The sequence below is a fragment of the Somniosus microcephalus genome, chromosome 34 (assembly GCF_052327205.1).
Source record: "Somniosus microcephalus isolate GS21.2 chromosome 34, FLI_Smic_1.0, whole genome shotgun sequence".
NCBI classification, from domain to species: domain Eukaryota; kingdom Metazoa; phylum Chordata; class Chondrichthyes; order Squaliformes; family Somniosidae; genus Somniosus; species Somniosus microcephalus.
In genome coordinates, this window is record NC_141020.1 from 22,970,562 (window position 1) to 22,994,111 (window position 23,550).

Below are 23,550 nucleotides of genomic sequence, written 5' to 3' on the forward strand. Positions count from 1 at the left end.
TGGCATTTCGGTGTGGTACTGGGGAAGTGTTCATTGCTGATGGTGTTATCTTTCTGATGAGATATTAAAAACTAGGCTCTATCTGCCTGTTCAGATGAACATAAATGATCCCTTGAAGAGGCGGGGTCTCCCAGTTTCCTGGTCAACATTCATTTCTGAACCATTACCACCAGAAAATCTGGTCACTTATCTCATTTGCTGTCCATGAGATCTTGCTGTATGCAAATTAGCTGCTACATTTGCGCATATAACAACAGTGAATGCACATCAAAATGTTGTGAAGCACTGGGACATCCTGAGGACGTGGAAGGTGCTACATAATTGACAGTTCTTTCTTTCCTTATGATTGCAGTGAAGGACCCTAATTGAATATATCTGAACAGCCTTAACAACATAATCTATCTCCAAGATGACACTATTCTCAAAAATCAGTTAATCTTGTAAAGGGCAGGAAGACAGATAGAGTGGGGAAAATGCAAGTAACAATGCCTTTCACATCTGCTTTTAGAGTAACTAATGATATCAAAGATTGTTGAGTATTTTATCATTTTAGATAGAGTGCGCACAAAAGAGCAAGGACCATTCACAATTCTGAAGTGAAAAATGTTTTGATCGGCCAAGCTATTACATACACATGCCTTAGTGCCACTCCGTAGTACCATTAAATTACACTACAATGGCGGCGGCCGCTCTTTTGCCAGTTGCAGGCAGGTCCCGTGGCAGCCAACGTTTTCATCCTTACCTTTGCGCTGCTGGTAAAGCGCCATCCCAAACAAAATGGCGACACTGCGATGTAAATCAGCGTGCAACACCAACTTAACGTCACAAGCGCGAACCTCGACCCTAACACTGAATTCAGCGCTGGGTCCTAACCGTGCCAGGTTAACTACAGCAGTTACTGGCAGCAAGTCAGACTCCTTTAAGATAAAAACCCATAATATGGGAAGGGGCTTCCAATGTAGCAGCTATATCATAATGAGCCTACTTCATGACAGATACACAGGTCTTACAACTGTATTTCACGCATTCAGTGCACTTAGCAGGTCAATGATATGGAGCACTGGTGCCACAACATTTAAACTCAAAATATCAGACAAAGACATGAATATTACCTGGTAAATAAAAAGTTTCCCCATATGTAAGCCATCGAATTAATATGGCTTAGTGTAAAGCCCGTTGGTATCATTGGAATGTCCGTGTAATCTTCAGTGTCTAGAAGTAAAACAAAACCTTGCTTCGCTGTAGAGAGAGGGAGGGAGGGGGTGAGTGAAAGAGTTAGATGATGAGACAAACATGAGTTCAGGGTCAATCTCCAATTAACAAGTCTCACAATTGCTTGAACTATATAAAACACTAGTTAGGTCTCAGCTAGAATACTGCGTACAGTTCTGGTCACCACATTACAGGAAAGATGTGATTGCACTGGAGAGGGTCCAGAAGAGGTTTACAAGGATGTTTCCAGGACTGGGGAGGTTTAGCAATGAGGAAAGATTGGATAGGCTGGGGTTGTTTTCTTTGGAACAGAGGAGGCTGAGGGGAGATTTAATTGAGGTGTATAAAATTATGAGGGGCCGAGATAGAATGGATAGGAAGGGCCTATTTCCCTGAGCAGAGAGGTCAATAACCAGGGGGCACAGATTTAAAGTAATTGGTAGAAGGATTAGAGGGGAGTTGAGGAGAACTTTTCACCCAGAGGGTGGTGGGGGTCTGGAACTCACTGCCTGAAAGGGTGGTCGAGGCAGAAACCCTCATCACATTTAAAAAGTACTTGGATATGCACCTGAAGTGCCGTAACCATAGGGCTACGGACCAAGAGCTGGAAAGTGGGATTAAGCTGGAGAGCTCTTTTTCGGCCGGCACAGTCACGATGGGCCGAATGGCCTCCTTCTGTGCCTTAAATTTCTATGATTCTATGAAGTCTCAGAATTGGGCATGTAAATTACATCCTCTGCGTACAGCAGCATAAATATGGACGTAACAAGAGCTGAAATCACAAGACCGTACTCCTGTTGTAGAGTCTTGCTCAACAGGAAGTCCATCAAGGATGAGAGTACACAATTCATGGTGCTTTTCATTTTCTGGCTGGATAATCAGGAGTGCTGACCTTCAAACCCAATTTTCGAATCTACACTTCCATCAAGAAAGACTCTGTGCTGGAAGTGTTGCCTCAAATTTTGTTTCCTTTTGCCCAAATCCAGCACAAATTTCAACAGGTAGATTACTCAGAAAATGAACCGGCAAAACTATAATATTCAAAAACAGAGTTGAGAAATATACCAGGAGTGAGAATTTACAATTGCAGTAGCCCACAGGGGAAGTACATACCTTACTGCTACTGGTGATGTTTTCCACAAATACGTTTTACCAGAATTGCAAGTGGTTTGACGCACCATGCTGTAGGGTAAAGTCAGAGTGGGGAGCCTGACTTGAAGGAAGTGCGAGTTGGAGATATGGCTACAACAGGTAGCACCAATTCTCTGATCTATGTCTTTGAGCGACGCTCCCCACCGAGAGAATGTGATCATGTATATATGGTTATTCTCTGAACTGTACGATAACTATTGTAAGTTCATGCCCACTTTATATCTAGCATTGATCGGAAGGATAATAGTAAGATCAGGTATGATGGATGGAGGACTTTATTTAGTGACGAGAATTTGTGCCTTTAATAAGGAATCTACTAGACTCTTGTTCTTTGGTTCCTGCCTCTCCCATATTTCATGGGGCTCAACGCACTGCTGTGCTCGAGGTACTGGCACTCTGTATTATGGAGGCCTGAGGCCTATCCTGCACATGATGTGCATTACAGTGTGATCCAGAAGCACTTTGAACTCTTTGAGACAGCATCCACAGTGCACAAGGTTCATTAAAGATATTAATTTAAATTAAGGCAAAGCCCCATAATTTGCTTGAAGTGCCTGGATAGCTTTCTAAACGCTCAGTATTCATTTGAAATGGGTACTTCAAGGGAAGTCTGTTCAGAAATCTTTCGGATGGTTTCTTAAAATGGGCTGCTTGTGCAAAACATCCTGCCATAACCAGCAGGTTTTTTTATTGTTTAATAGTGATCTAGAATTTCCTCGGAGCTGCTCCTGCTCTGTCACCATAACTTTGCCCAAAGTGTGGTGGAAACCCCATTTCCGAGGTTGTTACACAAGATCAAGACTCATGGGATTCGGAGGGTAATGTATCAGCATGGTTTGAATATTGATTAAAGGACAGAACACATAAAGCAGGAATAAATGGATCATTTTCAGGAAGGCAGGGTGAAACTAGTGGAGTGCTGCAAGGATCAGTGCTTGGGCCTCAGCTGTTTACAATCTATATCAATGACTTAGATGAGGCGACCAAGCATAATATATCCAAATTTGCCGATGATACAAAGCTAGGTAGGAAAGTAAGCTGTGAGGAGGACGCAAAGGGATATAGGCCGGTTAAATGATTGGGCAAGAAGGTGGCAGATGGAGTATAACGTGGGGATATGGTAAATTATCCACTTTAGTAGGAAGAATAGAAAAGCAGAGAGACGAGTAAATGTTGGTGTTCAGAGGGATTTGGATGTCCTTGTACATGAATCACAGAAAGTTAACATGCAGGTACAACAAGCAATTAGAAAGAAAAAAAGAAAGACTTGCATTTATATAGCGCCTTTCACAACCACCGGATGTCCCGAAGCACTTTACAGCCAATTAAGTACTTTTTGAAGTATAGTCGCTGTTGTAATGTAGGAATCATGGCAGCCAATTTGTGCACAGCAAGCTCCCACAAACAGCAATGTGATAATGACCAGATAATCCGTTTTAGATGTTGATTGAGGGATAAATATTGGCCAAGACACCAGGGATAACTCCCCTGCTCTTCTTCAGAATAGTGCAATAGGATCTTTTACGTCCACCTGAGAGCGCAGACGGTGCCTCAGTTTAACATCTCATCCGAAAGATATCTGACAGTGCAGCACTGAGGGAGAGTCAGCCTAGATTTTTGCGTTCAAGTCTCTGGAGTGGGACTTAAACCCACAACCTTCTGATTCAGAGGCGAGGTTGCTACCTACTGAGCCACAGTTGACACCTAAGAAGGCAAATGGTGTGTTAGTCTTTATTGCAAGGGGGTTGGAGTATAAGAGTAATGGGGGGAGAAATTCGGTATCGCCCCATTTGGGACGCAATTATCGGCCGGGCACAAGGTTTAGCGCCTGGCGCTAATTATTGCCTCCGGCTGCAAGCTTGGCTTCTATCGCCCTTGGAGGTGATTGGAGCACTAAATCAGGCGCTGCACAGCAGTCTTAAGGCGCAAAGGCTGAGGAGCGAGGCGCTAACTCAGAGCGCGGGCGCAGCGCAGGTGATGTCAGTTAGCGATGGAACACAGATACACTGGCGCCGGACAGTTCTTAAAGGGAAGGGTCGATCTTGCTCTCCAGCCACACCCTGCTCATTGGGGCCTTGAATCCCGGCCAAGAGAGACCTGTGATTACATTTTCCAGCCAAGGACTATGGAGAGGGTGAGAGAACGAGCTCAGCGCTTCAGCGAGCGGGCCTTGGAGGCTCTGGTTGGCGTGGTGGAGTGCAGAAGATCTATAGTCTTCCCTGAGAGTGGCAGGAAGCCTTTGCCACGCGACTACAGAAGAGTGTGGAGGGAGGTGGCTCAGCACGTCTCCTCCAGGAGCATGGTGCCCAATGTCGCAAAAAGTTCAACGACCTCACTTGGGTCGTCAGGGTGAGTGGCTTTTTTTCAATACCTCTCCATCCCTCCATTTCAACCTCACTTTATGGCCCGTGGGTCTTAAAATCCCAATGCCCAACATTCATCCAACACCTATGGCCCTCTCATGAAACACACACCTTGCATACAGTAAGGGCTATTCAACTATGGGAGGCACATCAGGCAAGACCATGGCTGCATACATTAAGGGCTATTCAATTATGGGAGGCACACCAGGCAAGACCATGGCTGTATATTTACTCAGACGCCATCCTTTTTCTTGCAGGCCAAGCTATCTCATAATAGGAGACAGCAGCAACGGACGGGTGGAGGGTGGCCTCAGCTGCAGCCCCTCAGTGATCTTGAGGCGCACGTCCACAGGATTGTGCCAAGCCAGGTGATCGGTCCCGTCGCCCCTGGAGAGGCCGACCCCGTTTGGGACAGCAATGATAAGGTCATCAGCTTTCTCTCCTCTCTCATTCCACTTGTCCCTCACAACACCAGCCTTTGACACTTTCAATCCAATTTACTAAATCACTAAACTCCTTCCTCCCTTACTGCCCCCCTGTCCTGATGCTAAAGCCACTCTTGTACCTCCCTGCTTTCAGACGGTGATTCACCAGCTAAAGAGATAGGCCCTGAAGCTGCCAGTGGGAGGAAGCCGCAGGCGAGGAGGAAGAGGAAGCCGGAGCATCAGCACCACCCTCTCCCGAGGAGGCCCATGCCCACACTGGGACCACATCTTCCCTGGCGGGGACCAGGGGGGAAGGGTCTGATGAGGGTGAAGCTCCAGGACCCAGCGGGCTGCAGCACCGCGATGTGGCTAGGGAAGCTTGGGGGCCTTCTCCCCGGAGGGAGAGTAGGCCAGCGGGTCCTGCTGCACTGGACACAGAGTGTGATAAAAATGATAACTTCCGGGAAGTTATGTCATCACTTCCTGTGAACTATGAACTATGAACTGTGTACATACCTCACTTCCTGTCATATGTCACTTCCTGTTGGACTGGTATAAATACTGGTCTGTTCAGTATTGTAAGAGGCTTCTACCAGAGGCATGGTAAAGACCTCTCTTGTGTATATAGTGTGTTTATAAGTTACTTAAAGCCTACTTTAAAGTTACTTGATGGTAAGTCTCCTTTTTCTTACATCAATTTAAGTAACTTAATATTTACACTGACAAATACTAGACCTTCAGACAAACTCGGAAGTTAAGGATCCAGGGAACCACCCATCATGGAGAAAATCCTTAGACCTATTCGTCTGGACTTGGACCCGAATACACCAGCAGCTGGCAGGGTATGGAAGCATTGGTATCGTACTTTTGAGAATTTTCTGGATGAATGTAAAGCGGATGCTCCTGCTAAATTGAAGATACTTGTCAATTATGTGACCCCAAAAGTGTTCGAATATGTTGATGAATGGGATAATTATGAAGAGGTGATTCGGGCACTTAAGAAACTGTATGCGAAGACCCCAAATGAGGTCTATGCTAGACATCTACTGGCCACAGCCCGACAAGGACCAGGGGAATCAATTGATGAATTCCTGCAAGAACTTCGCAGGCTCAGCGTAGATTGTAACTTTCAGGCAGCCTCAGCTGAGCTGTACCGCCAAGAAATGATTCGTGATGCTTTCATCTGCGGGATTGCCTCTCCATTTATACGCCAGCATCTACTAGAAAGTAAAACACTTGAGCTACAAAGAGCTTTTGACCTAGCTTGTTCACTGGATTTGGCAAAGAGAAATGCAGACCTCTATCAGCTGCCCAGATCTCGATCTGCTGCTGTAGCTGCAACCAGACAATTCAAGCGGTCTCAGGTGAACCCTATCATGGGGGAATCTAATTCTGATAATTCTGATGAAGAAGAGGAGGACGACCCCACTTTAGCAGCCTCTTGGCAATCTAGGAAGGAATGCTTCTTTTGTGGAGATGCTTTTCACCCTAGGAAAACCTGCCCTGCTCGCAATGCAATCTGCAGTTATTGCGGGAAAAAAGGACACTTTGCTAAAGTTTGCCTATCAAGGGCCTCTACGAGGGCCAATCCAGCTAAGGCCTACCGAACTGCCCCAATTAGGGCCTATCAAGATGCTCCAGCTAGGACCTATCAAGCTTCCTCTCGAGCTCTCTCCCGAAGAAGCACACCGAGAGTTTTAGCCACTCTCTGTGCAACGACACCAATTACAGCTGCTTGCCCACAGAACCTGTCTCATGCAGCCACAAAAATTTCAATTAAAGGGCATACCTTAGATGCCTTAATTGACTCAGGAAGTACTGATAGTTTCATTAAGGAACAGATTGTTGCGAAATTGAAACTACATGTCTTCCCATCGGACCAGGCAATTGCGATGGCCCAGTCATCACTTAATACCAGAATCTCCGGCTTTTGTGTTGTTGATGTGACACTTCATGGTCGTATGTATCCCTCCACCCGACTTTCGGTGCTCAAGGACTTATGTAGTGATCTCCTCTTAGGGCTGGACTTCCAAAAACAGCATAAGAAACTCACCATTGAGTTTGGTGGATCCAAACCCGGACTTACTATTTCTAATATACCGTCTAAATTACCATTTTGTGCATTATCAGCAGCTTCACTTGATGAACCCTCATTATTTGCCAGTATTCCGCCTCAATGCCAACCGATAATAACGAAATCGCGGCGCTTTAATCAGGAAGACCAATCTTTTATTGCGGCTGAAATCTCTCGACTTCTAGCAGAGGATATCATTGAACCATGTTCGTCGCCCTGGCGGGCTCAAGTCGTCATTGTCAAGAACCCTCTAAAACCTCACAAACAGCGACTATGCATCGATTATTCGCAAACCATCAATCAATATACCGACTTGGACACCTACCCATTGCCACGCATTGATGATATGGTTAATAAACTGGCCGAATACAAAGTGTTCTCAACTTACGATTTAAAAAGTGCCTATCATCAGTTACCCTTGAAGGTCTCAGATAAGCAGTACACAGCCTTTGAGGCTAATGGACGGCTGTACCAATTTCGTCGCCTCCCATTCGGGGTTACTAATGGAGTGGCTGTCTTTCAACGGGCAATGGATGGCCTGGTTAAGCAGGAAAACCTAAGGGACACTTTTCCCTATCTTGATAACATTACCATTGCAGGTCACGATCAACAGGAACACGACTCCAACCTCCAAAAATTTCGGGATGCCCTCCATCGCCGTAATTTGACCCTGAATGAATCCAAATCTGTTGAGTCGCAACCGACCATCAACATCCTTGGCTACTGCGTAGGCAATGGTATCATTAAGCCAGACCCAGAAAGACTTCGCCCGCTCCAAGAGCTCCCGTCACCTAAGAATCCGGCTTCTTTACGTCGGGCTCTCGGTCTGTTTGCATACTACGCTAAATGGATTCCTCATTTTTCGGACAAAATCCAACCCTTGCTGCATGCTAGATCATTTCCACTGGGAACAGCGGCTGTTGCAGCCTTTAACCTTCTCAAAAAACAGTTGGAGAAAGCGGCTCTTCACTCCATTGATGAGAATCTCCCTTTCGTGGTTGAATGTGATGCCTCGGAGGTGGCGATCTCGGCTACTCTGAATCAGGAAGGTCGTCCTGTAGCATTTATGTCCAGGACCTTACAAGGTGCCGAGCTACATTATCCTCCGGTTGAGAAAGAAGCCACAGCCATCATAGAGGCAGTACGGAAGTGGAACCATTTTCTAGCTCGCCAGCACTTTACATTGATCACGGACCAACGATCAGTCGCCTTCATGCTCGATAATCGAAAACGAACCAAAATTAAGAATAATAAAATACAACTTTGGAGGATGGAACTGGCCTCTTTTGGTTATACCATTCTCTATCGGCCTGGCAAGGAGAATGTGGCCCCGGACACCCTCACACGGGCATTCTGCTCCACTATGTCATCCTCCACTCTCATGGATGTCCACAATGGTTTGTGTCATCCTGGCGTTACGCGCATGCTACATTTCGTACGATCACGGAATCTCCCTTTTTCCACTGGAGATGTAAAGAAAATATGCTCAGAATGCCGGCTTTGTGCAGAATTAAAACCTCAGTTCTTCCGCCCCTCAGATGGTATACTCATACATGCAACCCAACCAATGCAACGACTTAGCATCGATTTTAAGGGCCCAGTGCCCTCTTCAACTCGGAACACATATTTGCTCACCATGATCGACGAATATTCACGTTTTCCGTTTGCCTTCCCCTGCTCCAATATGCTGGCGTCCACAGTAATCTGCTGCCTTGAGCAGGTATTTTCTCTTTGTGGCATGCCGGCTTATATTCACTCAGATCGGGGTCCATCCTTTATGTCAAGGGAACTCAAGGACTACCTCTCAGAGCGGGGAATTGCTACAAGCAAAACAACACCATACCATCCCATCGGAAATGGGCAGGTAGAGAGGTATAACGGTATCATCTGGAATTCCGTACGTCTCGCTTTAAGATCTCGGGGCCTACCAGACCAGCAATGGGAAACAGTGCTTCCGGATGCATTGCACTCTATACGGTCCCTGCTTTCTACAGCCACAAATACTACACCTCATGAGCGGTTCTTTGGATTCCAGCGTCGCTCATCTCATGGGACATCACTCCCGTCATGGCTAACTACTCCTGGACCTGTATTACTCCGAAGATACGTTCGGACGTCTAAAAATGACCCTCTTGTAGACGAGGTCGAACTAACCGATGCCAACCCCACCTATGCAAACATACGATATTCCGACGGCCGAGAATCTACCGTATCATTACGGGATCTGGCTCCCTGCCCACCAGGACCTAGTGGGACATCGGGTGATGGCATTTCACCAGGAAACTCTTGGGGCCTATCGGGTACCCCTCGCCAGGATCCTGATCGGACACCAACTAGCTTGGTGCCGGTAGAACCCCGTGCTCAAGGTTGCGACCCTCCCAGTACCGCGCATGAAAGTACTGATCCGCCACAGACCAGCTCTGCACCTCCCTCTGAACAGAGGCAGTCCGACTTTGAACCTATTGGGGCTCGTACTCGAAGCCATGATCTCCCCGACCCTTCACAGGGCAATCCAGGCCACACAGACTCTGACCAATGGCCAACCGCATGTAAGCGGACCAGCGACCCTCTACGACGGGAATCCAAACGGGTGCGACTCTTCCTTGTTCGGCGGCTGCGGACCAAAAGGTAGACCACAGCCTCCTAATCCTGCAGGAGGGAAGAATGTGATAAAAATGATAACTTCCGGGAAGTTATGTCATCACTTCCTGTGAACTATGAACTATGAACTGTGTACATACCTCACTTCCTGTCATATGTCACTTCCTGTTGGACTGGTATAAATACTGGTCTGTTCAGTATTGTAAGAGGCTTCTACCAGAGGCATGGTAAAGACCTCTCTTGTGTATATAGTGTGTTTATAAGTTACTTAAAGCTTACTTTAAAGTTACTTGATGGTAAGTCTCCTTTTTCTTACATCACAGAGGAGGAGCGGCTCATCGCTGAAATGATTACCCAGGCGGTGGACATGCACACTCAGCTCATGGGTGCAGTGGGAAGGGTGCCCGATTGCACTGAGGCACTGGCAAGGAGTGTGGAGCACTATGCTGTAGCACAGGCGGATGCCATGCTGACGCTAAGTGCTGCAATTCAGTCACTGGCTGCTGTGATCCAATCTCAGATTGGACTCATGCAGACTCAGATTGAGGCCACGCAAGCACTGACTGCTGCCATTGTCGCTGGTTCGGACACATTTCCCCAGGGCTCTCACCGCACCACAGCAGGCCAGCAATCTGTGCTCCAGCAGATTGCTCCGGATGCTGAGGTGCTGCCCCGTGGGAGTGCCAGTGTGTCAGGTGAGCAGGGAGTTGCTGTCCTCTCTCAAGATGACAGCATTCCTGCTGCCACCACTGTCACTTCAGTGTTTTGGACATCATCTCCAGATTGTGAGAACCAGTAATGTTAATGAATGGTTGTTTGTGTATGTTTCTATTAGCTTGTCATGAAGAAATGACACACACAGAGTTTGTAAAATAAAAAAGTTTTTGTATTCAAATGTACAGGTTTGGCCTTTGGAATCATTGCTGCCTTGGCCGGCTTTGGGGTTGTGGGTTGCTTTCATTCATGTTGTTCTCCATGCCAGAAGCCATTTCCTCAGTAGGGGCCTAGAAGCGGCTTGTTATCCGCCGTTGACGGACGGCCCTTGCAGTTTCAACATTGTGAGCCTCCCTCCCGTCTTGTTGCTGCTACTGATCATCATCCTCCTCTTCCTCCTCCTCCTCCTCCTCCGGTGGTGCTCCAAGGCCTGGTGGCATTGGCTGGGTCCTGAGGATTGCCAGGTTATGAAGAATGCAGCACACAACTATGAAGAGGGAGGCTCGCTCAGGCGAGCACTGCAGGGCTCCTCCTGAGTGGTCCAGACAGCAGAACCGTTACTTGAGCACGCCGATCGTCTGCTCAACGATGTTCCTGGTGGCAAGATGGCTCTCATTGTACCGCAGCTCAGCAGGGGTGTTGGGGTTATGGCGCGGTGTCATCAGCCAGGTGCAGAGTGGCTAACCCTTGTCCCCGAGGAGCCAACCACTTGGCTGATGCGGTGCCTGGAAAAGTTCTGGCACAGCAGTCTGGCGTAGGATGAAAGCATCGTGGCTGCTGCCAGGATAGCGGGCATTGACAGCAAGTATCAGCTGTCTGTGGTCACAGACCAACTGGACGTTTAAGGAGTGGAACCCCTTACGGTTTCGGAAAACCTCTGCATTCTCTGCCACATGCGTGCAGTCAACGGCGCCCTGCACCATGGGGAAGCCCGCTATCCTCACAAAGCCCAATACACGTTCATGCTGTTTGGCCCGGGTCATCGGGAAAGAGATGTACTGACGTCTCCTTTTATAGAGGGCATTGTGACCTGATGGATACAGCAATGGACCGCGAACTGGGAGATATTGGCGATGTCCCCAGTAGCTGCTTGAAAGGAGCTGGTGGCATAAAAGTTCAGAGCTACTGTGACCTTCACAGCCACCGACAGACGTCCTGGTCCTCAGTAGAGGCTGCAGATCTGGCTGCAGCAGGTGGCAGAGCTCAGTGACCACCTCCTTGCTGAAACGCAGCCTGCGCAAACATTGCTCCTCAGACAAACTAATGTAGGAGAATTGTTCCCGGAATACCCTGGGAGGGTAAGGTCTCCTGTGCAGAGGCCTGTTGGCCCTCCTCCGTTTGGCCTTGATTGCCATTCTCTCTCTGCGTCTCTGTTGCCTCTGATTCTGCAGGCGCAGGATGACGCCGCAAATCAGTGCAGCCCCCATAGCCTCTTGGCAATCGAAGTAATGAAGGTCAAATCCAAAAGTACCTGCAAAGTGATGCTCAGTAGCCAAAATTACTTCACACAGCATTGAGTCTATGCAGAAATCTCTCTATCTCTCTCTCAGAATCTCTCTCTCTGTCAGAATGAGTGGTGAAAAAATGTCTACCATAGAAAAAGCCAGGAGGAGGCCGCCTTTAAATAGCGCCCCCCCAGCCCCTCACTGACTGGGAAAGATTCCAGTCTCCCTGTCATTGCTTGCACCAGGTGGAAAGGAGGGGGGCACCACTCAATATCCGGTTCGGGGCGCCACCAGGTTGTTACACACTCAACTGACGTCACGATCTGCGGGCGCAGGATATCGGGGCGGTAAGGCGCAAGCCCGGAGGCGCAAACGAACCGAATTTTTCCCCCATGAAGTCTTGCTGGAATTATATAGGGCTTTGGTGAGACCACACCTGGGGTACTGTGTACAGTTTTGGTCTCCTTACCTAAGGAAGGATATACTTGCCTTAGAGAGAGTGCAACGAAGATTCACCAGACTGGTTCCTGGGATGGGGGGATTGTCCTATGAGGACAGATTGAGTAGAATAGGCCTATATTCTCTGGAGTTTAGAAGAATAAGAGGTGATCTCATAGAAATGTATAAAATTCAGAGAGCTTGACAGGGTAGATGCTGAGAGGTTGTTTCCCCTGGCTGGAGAGTCTGGAACTAGGGGGCGTAGTCTCAGGATAAGGGGTCGGCCATTTAGGACTGAGATGAGGAGGACATTCTTCACTCAGAGGTTTGTAAATCTTTGGAATTCTCTACCCCTTCGGGCTGTGGCTGCTCAGTCATTTAGCTTATTCAAGACTGAGATTCATAGATTCTTGGGCACTATGGGAATCAAGGGATATGGGGATTGGGTGGGAAATTGGTTGTTGTAAAAGTTCAGCCATGATCTTATTGAATGACGGAGCAGGCTCGAGGGGCCATATGGCCTACTCCTGCTCCTATGTCTTATATTTATGAGTGTAAATGGGATTTTCACTGCAGGGTAGAATATTTGGCAATTCTAGCAAAGTTACGACGGTGGAGCAGGTGCAGTTCCGAGAAAATTCCTAGTTAACATTTCTTTGCTGTAGAACTAGGTCATTGTTGGTCACCATTTCAGTTTTGCTGCTTAGGGTCGAAGAAACTTGAAAGTGTTCTTAAAGTTGAACTCCATGTGATACCTCAGGGCCTATAGCCTGGGATATTTTATAATAAGTTGCCATGGATGGGTATTCCTCTAGGCATTCCTCAGTATTTACAGGGTTCGAAGGACAAGGATCAGGGAAGGCTTGCAAGATGCTGGCGCCTTCTGATTTAATTAGGAGAGGTCAAGACATTCATACTGGAAGATTTTTGAAGACTCCTGCAAGCAGAGACACTGATCCCCAAGGAAGCTATCACAGAACTAGACAACAGTACTGCAGTTATATCTGGAAATCACTTCTACAATAGAGACATTTTAATGCTCCAAGGCAGCATTTATCTGTCTGTGGCTGTGCAGATAAATGCTGCCTGAGTCCTTCCAATAACAACAGATGTGCCAAATATTCTACCCTGTGTAGTGTACAGTTGCACCATGCAGGTCATTAATGCCTATTTCCATGGACAGCTCTGAAATATACAGCACTGCAAAGGGGGCACAGCTCGGTTCTGTTCTGTTTTGTTCCTCCTCCTCCTCCATTATTATGGTGAACAGAGGAATCCTTATAGGGAGACCCATGCTGCCAATAAAGAAGTAACCCTTAATCTAGCTGAGAGGGACAACATTTTCCAGACTTTATAGTCCTTCTCTGTATCTGACCAAAGCATTAAAAATTAGCTGAAATCTCAGTGTTAACTGCAGATATCCTCAAAAATTCCTTCTCTCAAGCTGCAGGCTGTACAGAGTGGAACATTTCCGACAGGAGCTTAACCTGGCAACTGATATACCTCTTTTATCTCAGCATCAGTTACACAATTGGATCTCACTTCTGTAGCACAAGTCACAAGATTTCAGGCTAGAAACCCCACTGCGTGATTTGCATATTATTTAAATAACCTCACATATGGAGGGATGGGCAGAGGACATGGCCCCACCAACCTGAACTGTAAAATATGGCACACTGAAATCAGATCCTGTCCCAAATTGCGGTTCTGAAATAGCCAGAACTATGCCACTTGTCTCACTAGATTTAGCGAGTAAATTCGGGTGGCTTTATTGTTAATAGATTTACCTGCTAGGTCAGTCATAAATATTACACAAAAATGAAAGTTTCATTTTTTTTCATCGCTCTCAGATTAATTAAGGAAAACCTGTGTGTGATAAATCCATGTAGTGAGACAAGGACTCGAAGAGGCGATATCGTAGAATTAGCACGAGTACTTTATTAACAAACAGAGTAACAAACATCAGGCCTGCATCCAGGCATTTCACCTTTGCTGACCTTGACAGGAAGCAAACCTCTGACCTTGACAGGAAGCAAACCTCTGACCTTAACAGGAAGCAAACCTCTGACCTTAGCAGCAGCATTGGCTACAGCACCACCTAGTGGATAACCTTAATCATAACATCCCAGATTACTATACTGTGTTTTACAGGATGCTATAAATATATACCTATGCAAATATGCACGGTATACAGCACTGTACAAGTCCTTACCTTTGGGAATATGCAAAGGCAGTTGATAATGCAGTTCAAACCTTTTAGATCCTGGAGAACATACAAAAGTGAGCAAGAATTATTATTCAAAAAGGACAATGACAGATTCTAAAACCACATTCACTTAATACTAGTTGATCTCCTGTGGTGCAGTTAAGGCTAAGTGCAGTTTTTAGGTTAGACGCTGAGGGTTAATTGAACAAGGGCTATGGGAGGACTGTGATAATAGGGGAAGATAGAATAGGGTGGGAGGTAGGTAGCGAGAGATGGGGAGAAAAGGAAATATAAATGTAAGGGTGGGGAGGGAGAAAATAGAGCCGAATTGGTGACTGGTGAGGGAAGGTAGCAGAGGGTTAGAGTCCAGAGTCTCAAGGGCAGGTACCAATTCGAGGCTAGGATTTTTGTTGGCTCCTTCATCATCTGATGCCCAATCTGGCAGTATTATCCCTTAGGGCTCAGGCAGCTTAGTCTGTGGTGGTACTACTGACCCGCTCGATGGTTGATTGATACTGAATTCCCCCATATGGAGGTAATTCTATGCCCTTATTGAAAACTGTTTACTATTTGTTATTTGGGAATTCGTTATTTTTCTTTTTATATTTTAAAACTTCTTTCTCCAAGTAATAGCAGCTAATCTAATGCCTGCATAACCACAGTAACTGCACTTCAAAAGTATAAATGGTTGTACATTGCTCTGGGCCGTCATCAGGGCCTGAAAAGGCGCTTCAGAATTGCAAGTTTTCCTTTCTTTACTGCTATAAGATCTCACTGTATGCTAACAACATCCTTCTATATATCACCAACTCACTGATTACTCTCCCAAGTTTAAGATCTTCCTACCTCTACTCTTTTTTCTCTACTTGTATAGTCTCTTCCTACCTACATCCGCGACTCTTCCGACGCCCTCCGCCACTTTAACAGTTACCTGGCCCTAACCGTCTCCTTTTCACCATGGACGTCCAATCCCTCTGCACCTCCATCCCCCACCAGGACGGCCTGAGGGCTCTCTGCTTTTTCCTTGAACAGAGGCCCAACCAGTCCCCACCCACCACCACCCTTCTCCGCCTGGCTGAACTTGTTCTCACGTTGAACAACTTCTCCTTTGATTCCACTCACTTCCTTCAAATAAAAGGTGTTGCTATGGGAACCCATATGGGTCCTAGCTATGCCTGCTGTTTCGTGAAATATGTGGAATATTCTTTGTTCCAGTCCTACTCAGGTCCCCAACCTCACCTCTTTTTCTGGTATATTGATGACAGTATTGGTGCCGTTTCCTGCACTTGCCCCAAATTGTCAGCCGTGTCTCAGTGGGTAGCACACTCGCCTCTGAGTCAGAAGGTTGTGGGTTCAAGTCCCACTCTGTGGGACTTGAGCACATAAAGCTAGGCTGACACTCCAGTGCAGTGCTGAGGGAGTGCGGCACTGTCGGAGGTGCCGTCTTTCGGATGCGATATTAAACCGAGGCCCCGTCTGCTCTCTCAGGTGGATGTAAAAGATCCCATGGCACTATTTCGAAGAACAGCATGGGAGTTATCCCTGGTGTCCTGGGGCCAATATTTATCCCTCAACCAACAGAACAAAAAACAGAGGCCTAGAAATTGGGTTCTGGTCTTGCCAGGGCTGTAGCGCCAGAAAGTTTGCGCCAGCGGTAATGCGGCAGCGCGCGACGAAAATTCGGGTGCGCCGGGCCCAGACGGCGGCGGGCGCTAAAACCCTCCTTTAGTGCCTCAAAACGGGCGTGAACTTGGGTTCCCCGGCGCTAATCCCCCGCTGCAGCACCCGATGCGGTGCGGCAGGCGGGGGAACTGCAGGCCTCCTCCTCCTGTTAAGGAGGAGCTGCCTGCAGCCGACAACTGTCCGGCGGATTGACCCGACATCTGAGCCCGGCACCTCGGGGAAGTGCCGGGCTCGCATGAGACACTGATCAGGGCCGCGGGGGGGGAATGCAGGAGTCCGGGAAGGGAGGTGCGGGCAGGCGGCCGCCGGGAACGCGGCCGGCCACCGCTCCACCTTTATGCGCCGGCGCACACTGGGGGAAGACTCTGTTGCCAGAGTCTTAGTTGCGCTTGCCACGGGCGAGGCGGGCGCAACTGAATTTCGGCTTGGGGCCGGGTTACCACGGCAACCGGGACGCTGCGCACACCGATGACGTCATCGGTGCCGGCGCAGCGCTACCGGTGCAACGCCGATTTAGGGCCCCAGGGAATTTCTCAACTGGCCATAACTCCGGCGCTAGGCCCTCTAGCGCCTCAAATGCGGCGCTAAGCCTACCGAATTTCTAGGCCAGATTATCTGGTCATTATCACATTGCTGTTTGTGGGAGTTTGCTGTGTGCAAATTGGCTGCCACGTTTCCCACATTACAACAGTGACTCCACTTCAAAAGTACTTCATTGGCTGTAAAGCGCTTTGAGACATCCGGTGGTCATGCAAAGCGCTATATAAATGTAAGTCTTTCTTTCTTTCTTTTTCAAACTGGAAAATGTAATCAACTTTGCTTCCAATTTCCACCCTCCCCTTCACATGGTCCATCTCCGACTCTTCCCTTCCCTTCTTTGACTTCTCTGTCTCCATTTCTGGGGATAGGCTATCGACCAATATCCACTATAAGCCCACTAACTCGCACAGCTACCTTGATTACACTTCCTCCCACCCTGCTTCCTTTAAGGACTCTATTCCATTCTTCCAGTTTCTCTGTCTTGGTTGCATCTGCTTCAACCACCTTCCATACCAGTGCTTTCGATATGTCTTCCTTTTTCCTCAACTGAGGATTCACGTCCTCCCACCCCGCTTCCTGTAAGGACACTATTCCATTCTCCTAGTTTCTTTGTCTCTGTCATACCTGTTCCGAGGATGCCATACCCGCGCTTCCGATATGGCTTCCTTTTTCCTCAACCAAGGATTCCCTTCCACCATGGTTGACCAGGCCCTCGGCTGTGCCCGTACCATTTCCTGCTCTTTTGCTCTCTCCCCTTACCCTCCCTCTCAGAACCACAATAGGGTTCCGTTTGTCCTCACCTTCTACCCCACCAGCCTCCACATTCATCCTCTGCCATCTCAAGCGTGCTCCCACCACCAAACACATCTTCCCCTCCCCTCCCTTTTCAGCACTCCGAAGGGACCATTCCCTTCGTGGCACCCTGGTCCACTCCTCTATCACCCCCAAAACCCACTCCCCTTCCCACCACACCTTCCCGTGCAAGCGCAAGAGATGCAACACGTGACCCTTTTACCTCCTCCCTTCCCACCATCCAAGGCCCCAAACACACTTTCCAGGCGAAACAGCGATTTACTTCTACTTCTTTCAATTTAGTATATTGTATTCGCTGTTCACAATGTGGTCTCCTGTACATTGGAGAGACCAAACTCAGATCGGGTGACCGCTTTGTGGAACACCTCTATTCAGTCCGCAAGTGTGACCACGAGCTTCTTGCCTGTCATTTCAATTCTCCGAACCACTCCCAGTCTGACCTCTCTGTCTTCAGCCTCCTACACTGTTCTAATGAAGCTCAATGTAAGCTCGAGGAACAGAACCTCATCTTTCTATGAGGCACTTTTCAGCCTTCTGGACTCAACAATGAGTTCAACAATTTCAGATCATAACCTCTGCCCCCCATTTTTTCAGACGACAGCTGTTGCTAAGTATTCCGCTATTCCAATTTACACCTCCTTTAGACCCATCTTTTGTTTCTTTATTTGTCCCATTACCATCTCTTTTGCATCATCACCCCTTTTGTCATTTAATCTCTCCTGCCTTCCACCCGATTACAGACCTGCCCTTTTGTTCTTTCCTCCCTTCCCCCTTTCCCTGCCCCTGCACTTGCTTAACACCTGTTACATCTCTAACATTTTCCTGTTCTGACGAAAGGTCATTGACCTGAAACGTTAACGCTGTTTCTCTCTCCACAGATGTTGCCTGACCTGCTAAGTATTTCCAGCATTTTCTGTGTTTATTTCAGATTTCCAGCATCCGCAGTATTTTGCTTTTGTTTAAGATTGAGCATTCAGCATTAAGTTTTCTATCAAGTTAAAAATTCATTTGTGGTAAGATAGAGGTCTTGGTGCTAAGAAATCCTCCAAATCAGTCTTTTAATTTTAAGTGAACCCCTGAAGATTTTAATTACAGGAAACTTTCGTTTATCCGGAGGTTAAATGTCCGGAAAGTTCTATCCACCGGCAAAATTCAGGAGTCGGTTCAGATAAGTTTTTTTCTTTTTGTTGCTTTTTTTCTGCAGTCGTGGCTCTGCAAGGTCTAGCTGAAGCTGTTGCTTAGCTACAGAGACGCTTGCAAGCTACGCCGACTGTTTTGAAGCTGTTACTAAGCAACAGGGTTTGTTGCTTCACATGGAGCTCAGAAGCTCCGTATGTTTTAACATTAGCGCTGGTTTCTACGGCAGTTTTGATGGGACGGCACCAGCTCGGTCCTGTCAGTGCCGGATACCAGAAAGTTTCCTGTAGCTGGAGATGCAGATCTTGAAGTTTAAAATTGAAAGCGTTGATGGGCCAGTGTAGGTCAGCGAGCACAGGGGTGAATGGGACTTGGAGTGGGTTAGAGATAGCAGCAGAGTTTCTGGAGGGTGGAAGATGAAAGCCCAGCCAGGAGAGCATTGGAATTGACTATGGAGGTAACAAAAGCATGGAGAGGGTTTCAGCAACAAATGGACTGAGACAGGGACGGGGACAGGTAATGTTAAGGAGGTGCAAGTAGGTGGTCTTTGTGATGGAAAGGATATGGGATTAAAAGCTCAGCCTTGGGTCAAATAGGACGCAGAGGTTGTGAACAGCTTGGTTCAGCCTGAGTCAGTGGCCAAGGAGGGGGAGGGAATCAGTGGTGAGTAAACAGAGTTTGTGCGAGAGCCTAAGACAATGGCTTCGGACTTCCCAATGTTCCAATGGAGGAAATTTCAGCTCATCCAGGACTGGATGTCAACATATGCAGTGGAGAGGTCGAGAGACATGGTGATGAGGTAGAGCTCGGTGTCGTCAGCATACAAGTGAAATCTGACGGCATGTCTTCGGATGATGTCTCTGACGGGCAGCATGTAGATAAGAAATAATATGGGGCCGAGGATAGATCCTTGGGGGACTCCAGTGGTAATGATGAGGAGGTGGGAAAAAAAAGCCATTGCAAAAGATTTGCTGGCTCCAACTGGATAGGTAAGAGTGGAACCAGGCGAGGACAGTCCTACTCAGCTGAACAATGGACTACGCTTTCCTATCACCGATAGTTAAAATAAAGCACTTCATGATAATACACGTACCAAAATAATAATATACCAGGCAGTATGATGTAGGTTCACGATCAGTTAATATGACTTCCACCAGAAGAAGAGCTGCATACTGGAATCGATCCATGGCAGCCCAGAGCACAAGGCAATTTCCTGAAAGAAAAACACATTCAACTACTTAGTGTTTGCTGAGCAAATTGGTAGGGCAGCTTTACTGTTACAACAATGAGTCACTGATGTAGGCCAGTCATTTAAGGATTGTTTTTTCAGTTTTGTATGATTTAGGATTACAGGATTTTTTTCAATCAACAATTGATGGGGCTCCCTTACTCAGGCAAAAGTCTTTTCAGGTAGCAAGTTCAGGCTATCATTGGGAGGGTTAAGAAGTACTACCAAAACATCCACATGGTCCCAAACATGACAGTTCAGGTTCAACTCAGGTAGAATCAGCATTTTGCTCCAACTCTCAGCAGCTCTTTCATCGCTGCAGGGATTTTGGCCAGGAGAATGAACATCACTGCTAGATTTTCTAGCAGAAGCTCAAACCGCAGAATCATGCAGCTGCCCCTTTACCTCAGTCACTGTCGCCGTACCCTACCAAGGGAGGGTATTGATGTGGGGTGGGGGTGAGAGAATATACAATCCTTTTATTATTTGTTCTTGTGTGCGGATGACACTGGCAAGACTGCATTTATTGGCCACCCATATTTACCCTGAAAAAGTGTTGGTGGACCTTCTTCGTGAACTGCTGCAATCCTACTGTTGGTGGTGCTTCCATGTTAGGTATGGAATGCCAGGATATTAACCCAGTAACTGAAAAACTGTTCAAGTTAGGAGGGTGTGCCACTTTGAAGGAAACATGGAGGTGATGGTGTTCCCACAGCTTTCTCAGTGGTAGACGTTGCAGGGGAAGGAGGTGATTAGATATATAGGGAGTTAAATTGGCTAACCCCTGAAAACGGGCGTGTGGATCGCGGTACACGATTAACCCACACCCATACTTTGCATAACAGGCAGCACGTTAAATTGGTGCTGCCTGCACTTTTAAATGATTGCTGCATGCAGCCAAAGCTCCCCGCACTGTTCATTGGCTGCACACATTAGCAGGGGGCATGTTATCGCGAGTGGCTAGCACTGCACCACTTAAAGGGGAGGTGCATTGTGGCTGCAAGAAGTGGTGGGAGTTTTTTCAAAAGATAATCTGGGCTGTGATACTCTGAGCAATGGCTGAATATACGAGAGAGCGAGCGCCAAGGTTTTCAGACAATGCACTGGAGGTCTTAGTGAAAGAGGTGGAAAGGAGAGAAGTCCTGTATCTAAGGATAGCGCAGGTACCAGCTCATCAGAGGGTGAGGTCGCACACTAGTTCTGCTGCAGGGGAGCCAGATGAGGACTTCGATGGGCCAGGCTACAGAATAAGGCTGATGGGTGTACATAACCAAATGCTTGGTGCACTAGAAAGCCTGTGCTCAATGTCAAGGAGCATGGAGGAGTCCAGCACCAACGTGGCACAGGGCTTTGCGCAAAGCTTGGAGCTCATCCTTTCCACCATGGAATGGGTGGTCGCCTCCATCAGCACACCTGTGGAACCCACGATGATGCAGCATCTGATGGCCGATGGCACAGTTTCCATTGCTGCACAATTAGTTTCCATTGCAGCACAATTAGTTTCCATCAAAGCTTTGAGTGTTGCGGTGGAAGCTCAGACTGCTGCCGTCGTGACTCTGCACGCCACTGTTCAAAAGGCCTTTCACGGTGTCACAGCAGCCTGTTCTCCAACAGATCAGTAGGATGGCTGAAGCGCCGCCCCGGGAGAGTGGCAGTGGCTCCATGGAGCACGAATCCTCAATCAGGATGACAGAATTTCTGCTCCCATCCCTGCCACATATTGGACATCGTGAAAGTTTAACAGTTGAACTACTTTGTATCTTAAAGCAACAGGTTTTCCTGGAAATGTCGTAAAAGGAATGAATTGTCAGGCGTACCGATGTAAGCAGGATGACATTGAAGTGTCGTAAAAGGAATGCATTGTCAGGCTTTCCAATATATAAACAGGAGGATGACATTGAAGTGTCTGAGGAGAAGGCACTGCTTGTTTTCTGAAATGTTAAGTACTTGTGTAAGGGAATAAGTTAGTAATGACATCACCCATGAATGGTTAATGCTTAGTTTTAGGGTAATAAACATGGGAAGTAGGTATCCATTAGATACAGATAACAATTGGTCAAAGATGCTAGACAATGTTACATCAGGAAGTCTCATTTAAGGGAAATGGTTCTGAGGTAAACAATTGCAAACTGTTTACACAGATAGTCTGGGCGCGATCTTGCCAGCCCTGGAGAGCGCCGGGAAAATGGCAGAATTAGGGGGCGGGTGCCTAGCCCTTGACAGGAGGCGAGTGGCTGCGCCGGGCCCCGTCTTCTTGGAGGTGGAAAGGGGATTGCAGCCACTTAACTGCCTGTTAACATATAGTTAACAGGCAGATAAGAGGATTATCACCATTTTGCCCACACAAGTGCGGGCTTCCTGAAGGCTCCGAACCCCGTCAGGGTCACCGAGGTGAGTAGTGAGTCTACGGGGTCGGAGGGGTGCAAAAGTGCACTGTGAAGGTAAGTGATGGGTGCAAGTGTGGAGAGGTGAGTATCTGAGGTGAGTGGAAAGTGTTAGAAAAAGTGTACTTACCTTTGTTTCTTCCTGCAGGCTTCAAGAGTTGGGTATGCGGAAAGTCTCGCACCTCCGCAGCAGAGATGAGATAGTTGTTGCATTCTCCGATGCAACAACCTACTAATTTCTGCAAAAGAAAGAGGTTTGATGAGGCCTTCAGTTCAAGAACTCATCAAACTACAGAGAATGTCAGTGTTTGACAGCTTCCCAGAGCTGTCAAACAATGACAATTCATCTATCAAAACTTTTTGACAGATGAAATGTCATATGTTGACGTTCTCTGTAACCGGCTTTCCCTTAATTGGTCTGCTAAGCCCGCTGGGCGGGCTTAACAAAGTCAATCAAGGGAAAATAGCGTGGGTTGGCCAGAAGTTGATGGAGGCGGGACTGAACCCTGACAAGTGGGAGGCCCGCCTCCAAAAGCTCCCCATTGGCAAAATCCAGCCCAACGTTTTCAAAGGATTTGGGAAATAGGTTTGTCATTTTCCTTTGATGTAGTCAAAATGTGGTGTATAAAGGATCATGGTTTTCAAGTTTGTCAGAGTGTACTCGTAAGATACAGAAACCGGTAAAGTCACTCTCTGTATGCAGTTAAGACTAATCACCTTTACTCTATATCAATAAAGTCTGTTCTGTTTACTCCACTACGAAGTCTTGTGCTTACTCAAAACGTGTTGTTGTGAACCAGAGGAGAAAGGAGGTTGCTTAACACCACTTTGCCAGTGCCCTTGCTGTTGCCAGGCAGTCCAGGCCGAGATGGTACAGTCTGAAGCCGGGCCTTGCAGGCCCAGAGCTACTCGAGGTCACCCGCCAAGGTCATCTGCATCTCCTCAATTTAAGGTCAGCAGCCTTCCTTCACTCGTGCTGCAGCCATTGGGGAAGCACCTCATAGCAGCATTAGGATAGGCAAAGGCACACGGAAGACAGGCACTAAGGGAATGCACATGAGTGAGTAGTTTATTTTTGTATGAATTATGTCATGATTGAATTTATAAAATTGGATTCGGATATTAATTTTCTGGT

General features: G+C 47.4%; 1 protein-coding gene across 1 annotated transcript in view; it reads right to left on the reverse strand.

Annotated features, from left to right (window-relative positions):
* Positions 1-23,550, reverse strand: part of LOC147096877 (cation channel sperm-associated auxiliary subunit gamma-like) — a 297,982-nt gene that overhangs the window by 166,319 nt on the left and 108,113 nt on the right. The gene's annotated exons all lie outside the window — the stretch shown is intronic.